Below are 12,861 nucleotides of genomic sequence, written 5' to 3' on the forward strand. Positions count from 1 at the left end.
TAACACTCATCGGTGTAAGGGTAAAAACCAAAATGAATACGAATCCGCTTTATCCTGACATAAGAAATACACCCACTGTTTCCAAGACTCAAAGTAAAGGAGTCTAGGGATAGGTAGGGGTTGTCTGCCTTCTCCTAGAACTATGTTTCGTTCCGCTATCCAACCTCATAGTTTTAGGAGTAGGGGTTATATTAGTAAAGTTCATGTACAATCCAGTGAATGTGGAGAAGTGGGGTGATTGAAGAACTTGAGGCCATTATAACTCATCCTGTGATGAAGTTTTTTTCTGAATGGATACAAACGTGGGCTGACACAGGTGTTGAACTCAATGACAACTAGCTTTAAAAGGGCACGCGCATTCTTCAAGGCTTTCCCTTCTTAAGAAAAAGTATAAGAAAAGGAAACTTGAAGCGAACTCTCCTCAGACGCTACATCCACAATCTGGATAGCCCAAGGGGGGGGGTAGCTTGATTTGACCAAGGGTCGCAATATTAATGACCCACATCCTTGAGAGGTGGCGAGGGACCAATGGGTGTTGTTATGCAAATCATAGGTGTTGATCGAGCAGGTAAGGGGTCTCCCTTGGTACCTTTTGTACCCCTATGGTTCAACACCTAGAGAGTTGTTAGTACTAAAAAAGTTGTCCTCCCCGATTCAACGTTTACCCCTGGCGGGTAAAGAAATGATCCCCATCAAAGAAAACAAATTTGATCGCTTAAGAGTTTGGTTTATTGGGAGAAGAATGGAACTGAAATGAGGGCCTAGACCTGGCCACCGGGCATTATAATGACAAGAACTGGATTTCTCTTTACTGGGAGGTAAATGGTGATTGCCTCCCCATAACCAAATTTGAAATGTATCGTTGCTACTCTTTGGTGAATGACCCTTAGTGGCACGGTGTAGATGAATGAACCTAAACATGGTCGATTTTCATCGAGATTCGACTTCCACAGAGTGGGCAATGACCCATAGTCACTTCCATTTCACTGTCCTGGTGTTTTTTCTTCAATAAAGACGTTAAAAAGTTGTTTTTACCTCCAACTTTACATAAGTTTATCATGAAATACTATTTTCACATTTTTAGAGATTCAGAAATGATTACAGTAGCCATTTAAAAAAAAAAAAGTTTGTTTTACCTCCAAATCGTCAAAAGTATATCATAACGTACTGTTTTCACATTTTTTTTGAGGACTCAGAAAATGATTTAAACAGTAGGCCCTAACAATTTTTCTGAAAGTTTGGAGAAATCTTTATAATGGGACAAAATGGGACAGGATGGCCAGAAGCATGAACTATGAAGTTTGGGGGTGGTGTTCGTACTTGGAATAATTTCTGATTGCAGGTACAGGGTAACTTTAATAAAAAATAATAATAATAATAACGGGATATGTATAGCACAAATCCATCAAGCGACACAGTGCTCAGCAACAAAAGGCAATGAAAAACAAATACATTTAAAGGCAGTGGACACTATTGGTAATTACTCAAAATAATTATTATCATAAAACCTTTTTTGATTACGAGTAATGGGGAGAGGTTGATAATATAAAACATTGTGAGAAACAGCTCCCTCTGTTTCGAGAAAGAAGTAATTTTCCACAAATTTTATTTCGAGACCTCAGATTTAGAATTTGAGGTCTCAAAATCTAGCATCTGAAAGCACACAACTTCGTGTGACCATGGTGGGACAAACGTTTTTTTTTCTTTCTTACAATAATATCTCGCAACTTCGACGACCGATTGAGCTCAAATTTTCACGGGTTTGTTATTGTATGCATATGTTGAGCTACACTACGTGAGAAGACTGGTCTTTGACAATTAACACTAGTGTCCAGTGTCTTTAAAGAGCAACTGGAAAAAGTTGAGTTTGAAGTTAATTTTGAATGATGAAACAGTGTTCAGTGATCTGATTTGGGATGGTATAATTGTTCCACATTAAGGGTGAATGAACTTAAGGAGAGCAGCCCCAGCCCCACAAGTCCATTCTTATCGCCCAATAGATTTACGTCCTGTGCCATACAAATCTATAGCTGGTGCCAGTGTTTCACTTTCTTAAGCAATAAGCTGATTCTCATCACATTGACCGGTTGTACACTTCACTGCATTTCCATAGCACCACGTTACCGCAATCAGTGTGGTCCAATTGGCCAAAACGCACGGTAGTTGGCAATCGGCTGTAGGGCATCAGAAACAACCAATCTGTGTGTTATTTTGTTTCTTTCCATAACACGGATCACTTGCGTATGAGCGGACCCAACCGCCTCCAACCGCCCTTTCCTCCTCCCCATGGCCTAGATGTCTGACTCTGTGCGAGTGTTTCTACTCCATCTGTCTTCAGCATCCGATTCAAACCTTCTTCCGGAAGCTTCTTTACAATGTTTCCCACACCTCGAACCGCAATTGGAACGGTGTGGTCAACCACCTTCAAGCTTGGCATCCAGGGCTTGCTCAACAGCTGGGGGAAAAACCTCACCCCATACTGAAAACTATGGAAACCTATGACTTGTTTAACAAAACAGAATTCCTCAGGGACAAACAGGGGCAAGTGTGAGGCCCCCAACCCCACCTCCACACAAAAACCTTTCTAAAAAACTCACTCCCTGCACAAAATCACACGGGGCTGACTTATCCCCCACCCTCCACAGAAATCTCCCCCATTTACTGTCCAATGAGGTGGTTTAAAGCCATTGGACCCTTTCGGTAAACACTATTGTCCAAGGCCCACACTTGGTGTATCACAACTTCTATATCAAATAACAAACCTGTGAAAATTTAGGCTCAATCGGTCATCGGAGTCTGGAGAAAATAACGGGAAAACCCACCCGTGTATCCGCGCTTTTCGCCGTGTCATGACATGTGTTTAAAATAAATCCGAAATTCTCGCTAACGAGAATTGATATTGTTTTACTGTTTTCTCAAAAAGTAAAGCATTTCATGGAATAATATTTCAAGGGAAGTCTTTTACCACTACCTTCTGTAAACCCTGTAAGTTATTTGTAAATCTGTGAACTTTTTGTTTTTTTTCTGTACCGAAAGGGTCCAATGGCTTTAACTTAAAAAGAAAGTGATAATACATGTCTGAAAGTGAACCTGTCACAGTGGTGCAATTGTTGTTCAACAAGTCTTTTGAGATGAGTTCCACTACAAGGTATCAATATACATCAATTTAAATTGCCAGTCTTTTTTTCTGTTTGTCTTATGAAGTGACTGATAGTGCAATTATGGTTGACTTAAGACAAACTTCATATCAATTGAATTATGGTGATCACATCCACTAAAGTTACTACCAAAGCAGGTCTGCAAGTAGAACAATGCTAACAGAAACTACTGAATACTTGGAAATATGAACTTGACCATGAAACACAATGGTATTTCAGCAGGAATTGTTTCCAATATTGTACATCAGTTCAAATTCTATAGCTACTTCCGCTCCCAGAGTACAAAGCCTAATCTGCTGGAATGAACACAAAACGAATCAAACACCTTTGATCAAAGTTGTTTCTATTCCATTCATACTTTGTCAGAAACAAAATCAGTGAAACTTGCGCCAGCCTTTTTCTGCAGAAATTGAAAAATGAAATCAAGTTGATTCATGTAATGAAATAAATCACTAGCTGATGATTCATTTCACACAAGTTCAACAATTGTTTCCTACAGAAGAAGTTATTTCAATTTGCTGGAATGAGCACAAAGCAATTCAAACACCTTTGATCAAATTGTTTCTATCCCAATCATACTTTACCAGAAACAAAAGCAGACATTTCTGTAGAAATGGAAAAATTAAATCAAGTTGATTGTTGTAAGGAAATAAATAACCAGCTGATAATTCATTTCACACAATAATAATAACAACCAATAACCAACATTTATAAAGCGTAAAGCAACAACATCAAAGCGCTGTTAACAGATATTACACAAGTTCAACAACTGTTTCAAAAGAAAATCTCTTTTATACAGGCCAAAACTGATGTTTCGTTTTGACAAAGCGTTTCTATGAGTTCATACTTTATTACAAAAATAAGAATTAAACAAATAGTGAAAGAATTGTGGACAACACTTTGCAGGAATATTATTTTATTAGTCACTGTAGTGCACTATTGACATAAAAAACCCATTGATTACCAGGAAATACCAGTTGAGTCAAAGTTTGCACAGATTTGTTATTTTATGCATAATATTGGGATACATCAAGTTTTAATACTGGTCTTTGACAATATTATCAAAGGTGTCCATTGCCTTAAAAAAAACCAACAGTGATATAATTGTGAAATAACACTTCGCAAAAATATTATTTGTTCATTCATTGCCACTGTAGTGTATGATCACTGATAGTATGTTGACTCAAAATCCATTGATTACCGGGAAATACCCAAACATAATAAAGCAGTCTTAAGGTCAGTCCACTACTTCTTGCGGTTTTGCCCGAGTGGGTATTGACTGCCCTGGATAAAGGCGCAAGGTTAGGACAACAAGATCAAGTACAAATGGAGGGTCAGATTACATAGGAGACTGACCTGAAGGTAAGAGAACCCACCCACAGTGCTTAGACTAAGGTTTGGAAAATTATTTACAAAACAAATAATGAGAAGTATTTACTGTTAGAGGTAGGTGTGAGGCATGTGTCTTTACAAACAGTAAAGTATAATATAAAACACTGATATTGATTTATCATTTCTAGTTGACTCTTACTGATATTGTTTAAGAAGAGTTTCTTATATGAGCAATGAGCTGGCCTAATTTTTAAATCTGTCTGTTTGGACAAACAAAATTTTGTAGTAGATTCCTTGTTCAAGATCCTTCAGGATTGTTTATAAAACAAAAAGGTATCCTATCTCTTTCTTTTTTCATCAGTCTATTATAAAATTTACGTTTAAAACAGGTTCTGTGTTCCTGAAGTGGAAATGATTCCACCGTGACAGAAAACCGTTGACAAAACAACGGTTCCGAACTTGCTGAAATGTTTTCAACATTGCACACCGATTTATACCAACAAAACGAATCTAGATTATAACCATAAACTAAATGTTCTCTTACCTGGCAGTTAGTATTTTTAAAACTAGGAGGTCACTATTGTTGGATTGAATTCACAGGTATGTGCCCTACTTCTTAGCAGACAACACAAACTCTTCACATTTCACAATATTTACTACTTACGATCAACTCAAAGTTTTTTTTATTGGACATCTAGAAGGCTTGCTCAATATAGCTCATAACCACCTGTTTGGAAAACATAAGTTCTTAGGAAGGTCCTTAAAGATGGGAAAATAGACTTGTACAATTGGGGCACACAAAATAATGACACCACACCAAGGCCCAACAAGAAAAAGTCCTTGCCATTTCATTTAATAGTGAAAACCACGATTCCTTTCTGCAGATTGTGTAAAAAGAAAAAGAAATCTGTAAAAGGTCTTTCAGGGGAACCTAAGTTCGAATCACTCACATGGAACTCTATTGGGTAGGGAGGCATGATCTATAAAACCGCAGACAGTACAAGGGAGTAAACATAAAGCTTTGAAAAGTATGAGCGCGTAGTTAGTGAAAGTTAACAGTTGAATAAGATCAGGGTACAAAGCTTCTATTTTTAGCATGAGTGGTTTTGGCTGTTTATTTGCTGGGGGAAATCCTTTTATAACAGTATATAAAACAATATATAAAAATGTTAGAAAGTTTGTCCTCACCACTTTACTCCTATTGGTTCACAGCCACCAATTGTTTCTAAAACAGAAACTTTGATTGGCTATAATTTTCCCGTTTTTTTCTGGATCCTTCCCTTAATCCCTTTCTCCTCTTTTTTTCTATAAATGGAAATGTATTTGTTTGTACTTGTTTATGCCTCTGAAGAAGGTCTGGTTTGGAGCGAAAGATAAGGCCATCTACCCTACTCATCAAAATATGTCATATGTAACTCGATATAAAGAAGATGTAAAAATAGGTGCAATAGAAGAGTATACAGATTTGGAATACAGAAGAGGTATGTCGGGCCTGGAATATTGAAAGGGCACTAACATTATAAAATCTAAAAGTCAACGGGAAACTTTTAGAGGGCACCTATGCCAAGACCAGGGGCGCTGGGCAACAGAGGCTATGGCCAGGCCAGGTGTATGGAAGATGTTGTTTCTTCGAAAAAGTTTTTTCAGGGTCGAGTAGAGCTCGCACCGCTAGGTTAATACGTATAGTTGACTCACAGGAACAAAATGCAAAAGATCATCAAGACACAGGGATAAACAGGTAAAGTAGAACTATAAGAGATTCACGGGGCTACATCCTACATTTGATAATGCAGCCCAAACGAAGATGATAAAATGACGGCAAGACGTCAAACCTGGGTATAGTTTTCACAGAGCTTTAACCCAAAACTGAAGATAGCTTGAAACTCTACTCATCAGATTACACTTCACAATATAACATCATTAGCACATACGCTTTTAAATAAAAACTCTTGGGTACCTTAGCGATGTGCATAAACTTTCTCTATTTTCATTTCGTTTTCTCACAAACCAAAACCTCAAAAGTATTTCCAAAAACGGCATACTTTCTAAATGAACTGGTTTGTGGTCAACATAAAAATTTAATGCTTTATTGTTAATCACCATTGGCGTAAAATGGCCTCTCTAGGTGGACCAAAGTAGCTTTTGATAGTCAATTCCCCTCTATTATTATTTCCACTTTACACATTGACAACCTGTAATGATCTACTAATCTAACACCAGTTCACTAACCTCCAGTTCATTGACCTCCCTCACATCAAACTGAACAACTTTCCCCTCCAATGTTTTCATTTTTGAAGACATTTTGCGAGAAAGGATGGAGGGGTAAACCCTTGAAGGGACTTCCTAAAAGTTTCCATGGAGCATGCCACACACACATTCAGCCTCTCATGTGTGGAAGTGCCCTGTGGCTCGTTAAGAATTACCCATTAATTTACCTGTCATAACAATGGTAAGCTACAATAAACCACCTGATATGCCTTGAAAATTTTTAAAAATCAAAACAAACCAAAATCAAAACAATAACATCAGCGCCCCAGCCTTGCCCTTCTACTATAGACGTGCCATTTACCTACACTTGAAATTAATCTCTATGAAACTTAAAAATACCCATTTGGAACATGTGTTAACCTAGTGCTATTGAAAAGCAGACTGTAGTATGCCCACTTTGTACTTGTGTGTTGTGAAAATTGTGCACCCGTTTCAAGGTTCGATCAAGTTAGGTCATATTAACTATGATAGCAGTAAATATAGAAACAGCTCTATACCGCTAAAAAATATTTCTGATTTTGAAACGATGACAAATTATTAATATTGTTTCCATTACATCCAACCTTTAGCAAGCCAGTGAAAATCATATATTAGGGAAAGGAATTAATTTTGGAGAAGTAAATATTGATATTAGTAATTGGTACTAAAGCAGCATCATCTGAGTAATTTGAGAATCCCCCCACCCCCTGATAAGAAATGGACAGAAAGTTTTGTATCAATGTCTCCATACTTCATGATCAAACCATACAATCAGTAAAGACATGGAATGATTAATAGCTATAGACAATCAAGGGGAGACTAATCCAAACACATGGTCCCTGCACTGTTTGGTTTCATGGTGAAATGACCCAAAGGTGGAGAACCCTGCCCCACCATCCACCCCAGGACCATGGATAATGATGTGCTACCATAGAAACAGGGACGTCATTAGCGAGCCAACGCTAAAGCGAAACCGAAACAGGAAGCAGAGTGAATTAATATGGAAGACTGAGGCTGATATTTTAGCGCCAACATTAATTTGTAGCGAAACAAGCATTGCTTAATTACCATCATTGTTCGAGAACTGTTCTTTCGTTATGGTTTTTCTGGAAATGTGAGCATAACTCTGTTGAGTAATCAGCATCCAGTTTCAACGAGAACTATTTATGGCACAAGTTGACAAGATTTGAGAAAAGGATCAAAACTTTGTAGGTAGATAAAAGTAATACTTTACTTCACACTAAAAGTATGACACCTTACTACAGATGAGGGGAAAACAACACAAACATGATTTCAAAGAAATATATATATTTAAATGCATTTTCTGGCTTGTAAAAATAAGCAGGTTCTTCTTTAAGTTTTGTGTCTAGGAAAACCACACCATCAGGGCACTGTATAACAGATTTATCAAAAATAAAGAAATCTGCCGAAAATGAAAGAACACTATGAGCTATCAAAATGGACTCTAGTCCAGCTCTGACTGGATTTTTAGGTCAATATTGCTCAGTATAACCCCATACATTCTACATCAACATGGCTATGGGTTTACATACACCCACTGAGTTCAGAATAAGTCGATTAAAGGTCACATCAAACAAGATAACTCGGTTGACCCCGGACATGACATTTCCTCTTAGTGTGTGGCTTCTTCTTTTCATTTTTAAAAAATTTTTTTTTTAAATACTGACACAATGTAAATTTCCTTTGATTCTTGTCCAGGCATTTCCTTCCTTTATATCAGTAAGCAGGTTATTTTGGGAACTCCCTAAATGATGTAGCATAATAGTATAATCATTTGCAGGCTGGGGGAACACCTGTATCATCTTAAACTTGATGTCATTTTGGGGGTAGACAAACTTTGGTTTAAATCCTAAAAAAATAACTTTCTTTCTGCAAAAACAACCACTTTGAGAAATATTACAAAAAAATAACAATTAGAGAAAAACAACATGACACCAAGCACAAATCTGTAGAGGTCCTACACCTTGCATTAAAAAACTAAAAGACTTGACGTACACTTGATGTCATTTTTGGGGAAGACAAACTTCGGTTTAAATCCTCAAACAATAACTTTTTTTTCTGAAAACAACCTCTTTGAGAAATTGTTTACATAACCAATCATCTGAAGCAACTTTTTAAAGGCAGTGGACACTATTGGTAATTGTCAAAGGCTAGCTTTCACAGTTGGTGTATCTCAACATATGTATAAAATAACAAACCTGTGAAAATTTGAGCTCAATCGGTCATCAAAGTTGAGAGATAATAATGAAAGAAAAAACACCCTTGTCACACGAAGTTGTGTGCGTTTAGATGGTTGATTTCGAGACCTCAAGTTCTAAACTTGAGGTCTCGAAATCAAAGTCGTGGAAAATGACTTCTTTCTCCAAAACTATGGCACTTCAGAGGGAGCTGTTTCTCACAATGTTTTATACCACCAACCTCTCCCCATTACTTGTCACCAAGAAAGGTTTTATGCTAATAATTATTTTGAGTAATTACCAATAGTGTCCACTGCCTTTAAACGATACATCAAGTGCAAATTTAGACATACTGCATTAAAAACAACAACAAATTCCGAACAATATAATCTTGTGGTAAAAAGTTGCTAAAATAACAAACAATGACTGACTAACCAAATCTTTCATTGTTATCTCGCAACTTCGATGACCAGGTAAGCTCAAATTTTAACAGGTTTGTTATTGTATGCATATGTTGAGATACACCAAGTGAGAAGACTTGTCTTTCACAATTACCAATAGTGTCCAGTATCTTTAATACGTGCATGTCAAAATGCAAGTATATTATGCAATTCCGACTAAAAAAGAATTATGTTTTACCATGGTCACCCTAAACTAGATACAGTGATAGACATATCACAATATCAAGGAAGAGTAACAGGGGACCAGTTGCTCTAAGCAACCACACAACTAAATTTAAATTTTCAATATGTTAGGATATTTGAAAGTTACACTTCCAGGGGTTATGGACGAGCAAGGTATTCTGTGGAAAAGAACATGACATGATTTAATTCAATTCAATGAAATTAAATTAAATTCAAGTAAATTAAATTCATTTCAATTCATTGCACATTTATTTGTCAATGACACTAAAATACATAGTTGAAACAAACAAACAAACAAACAAACAAACAAACAAACAAACAAACAAACAAACAAACAAACAAACAAACAAACAAACAAACAAACAAACAAACAAACAAACAAACAAACAAACAAACAAACAAACAAACAAACACCCACACAAACAAACAAACAAACAAACAAACAAACAAACAAACAAACATACAAACAAACATCAATGAGCATAATTAAGATGGATGCCACATAATTCAACAATAAAATGTACAGAAATTTCAAAGATAACATCGAGTGTAATTAACATGCAAGCCAACTACTGCTTTTATACACTTCCCTGTGATCATCCACCACTGGTATTAATATTCAAAAACACTGCATCCATTTTAGAGCCATTTCCGATCATTGTTTGTCAGCTTTCAGTTTCTATAATAAAACTAGATAACGCAAAAATTAAACATCTTTACTGAATTAAATATTGTGGCCTTCCTTCCTGTTATGACATGGCACTTTATTTGCTTAGTGTAAATTAAAGGGATGGTGCAGCTTTGTTTTGCGTTTCAAGTTTTTTTATGCCACTAGAAGCCATGGTGACGGTTTTATACTTTGTTACGATGATAATACTCAAACTGATGTTTCAAATTTTGTTTAAAGGCAGTGGACACTATTGGTAATTACTCAAAAAAATTATTAGCATAAAACCTTACTTGGGGAGAGGTTGATACATGGTGAGAAACGGCTCCCTCTGAAGTAATGTAGTTTTCGAGAAAGAAGTAATTTTCCACAAATTTGATTTCGAGACCTCAGATTTAGAATTTGAGGTCTCGAAATCAAGCATCTGAAAGCACACAACTTCTCGTGACAAGGGTGTTTTTTCTTTCATTATTATCTCGCAACTTTGATGACCAATTGTGCTCAAATTTTCACAGGTTTGTTATTTCATGCATATGTTGAGATACACCAAGTGAGAAGACTGGTCTTTGACAATTACCAATAGTGTCCACTGTCTTTAATGAGAATTACCTAACATCACATGGTTGGATGTGGGTGGTTCACGGTGAGGGCTACACTTAACTGATTGGGACTGTCAACCCAAATTAACTGTCACCAGGGGCGCGTTGCTACCTACTCCTGGAGGTGAAACAGGGTCACACCCTCAGGCCGAACTTCACTCTTGAAGGGGCAAGGCAATTTTCCTCCGGTAAGGGGCACTTCTATGGGAAACTTTGCAAAGGGCACCACAGCAAATGAGAAAAGTTACATTTTCAAAAGTTTCAGGTCCTTTAAAGCTTTTTATGCAAATTAACTGATGGATAGACTTCACTTTTAATAAGTAAGATTTGAAATTTTGCATGGTGGGAGTATAATTAGGTGAGGTTTGCGGTTTTACAGCGCCATGCAAAAATCTCTTTTGAGTAGTGTTTGTTGTGATAAGAACCCAGGTTGTCAACCAAGAGAAGGAGTTGTCAACCACCAGTAGACACTACTCAAAAGAGATTTACACGTGGTGCTGCCACACACCTCAGTTAATTATAACTTCAGAAAGTCCTCCTTTTTGGTTGTCCTGGGAATGCCCCTATCTCCTAAACATTTGCCAGACACATCAACAGGTGGCAAGCTTCCCCAGTCTACACCACTCAATGGATGAAGAGTCTAGGTACATAAAATGTTTACCTTATGAATTCATAAAGATCCTAGCGCTGGGCCGGGGTTGAAATCAACAGTCTCAATTCTCAATCTAAACACAGCCCACTCAGGGATCAGAATTTGAACCACACCAATCTGAAAGGTGCAACGAATGCGACCTCACAAATTAGAGTTCAACAACAAGATTGAACATAACAAGGGAGGAGTTGAATTGAAACATTGCTCAAACATGGCAAGAACCTGAACTGCATGGGAAACTGAATAAAAGATCATTGTTCCATTAAGAGATTACAGTAAATTTAAATAAAACTTCATGTTGTTTAATATTAAGTAGCAAATTTATGATCCTGTCGCTTGATACTACCGTAATTTTCGGATTATAAACCGCCTGGCGTATAAACCGCCCTTCCCCAAAATATAGAAAAAAATTGGATGGAGACAGGAGCAAGGGCAAGAGACTAACATTCGTAGATCGGCTAAAGACACAACACAACAAGAAACAACTGAGCTTAGGACGCTGATGCTGGACCAGGATGCGTGGAAGGGGACCATCAGAGTTTCCTGAGAAGGCGTCGGCTGAAAACAACCTCTTGCTCAACAACTACTACTCTGTCCTTACTCTATGCTATTACTAAGTCACATAGCTATCATTTTGGTTCCTATACTATTAATCTTTCGGAAGGAATGACTGGACAATTATTTTCCCAGAAAGTCCAAATCTCCTTTAAATATCCAAGTACCCCGGGGGGGCGTATCCTACATTACTAACGACTATTGCACATTAGTTATGAATATACAAATATAAATATACTCCAAAGAGTTTGCATTTGATTAAAAAGAAGCAAAGTCCACGGAGTGTCTGTAATTTCCACGATAAGAAGATTAATTTATAATGTGGCGCTATCGTGATAAAGCATGATGTCTATCTGTGTTTGCGTCCATGTGGATTGCTGAACATCCGGAACCAAACTTGAGTAATTCTGGTGTAATCTTTAACCGCTTTGTCTCGTTGCTACAAACGCACAGTTAAAAAAAAAAAAAAAAAAAATGACAAGGCAGAACTTTTATAGTGATGAATAGTAGTGAGGATTCAAGTTTAAAGATGCGACATGAGCTTGCCTCAGGAAACTGAAATTTTATCAGGTTTAGGTACACAAACATTTCCCTGCAGCTTAAGTTACAACAACAAAAACCAGAGGTATAAATCTCTCAAGATTAAAACCGAGCCAACAACCATTGAGGGGCCTTTACAACTTGGCTGTTATAAATCTTGATATATATAAATAACCTATGATAGCAGTAAGTACATATGAAGAGAGGTTTTTATATGCTTCAAAGATGTGCAATAACTTAGTATAATAAAATCAAGGGGCATTACAAAA

This window comes from Asterias rubens, chromosome 1 (assembly GCF_902459465.1).
Source record: "Asterias rubens chromosome 1, eAstRub1.3, whole genome shotgun sequence".
Lineage (NCBI taxonomy): Eukaryota > Metazoa > Echinodermata > Asteroidea > Forcipulatida > Asteriidae > Asterias > Asterias rubens.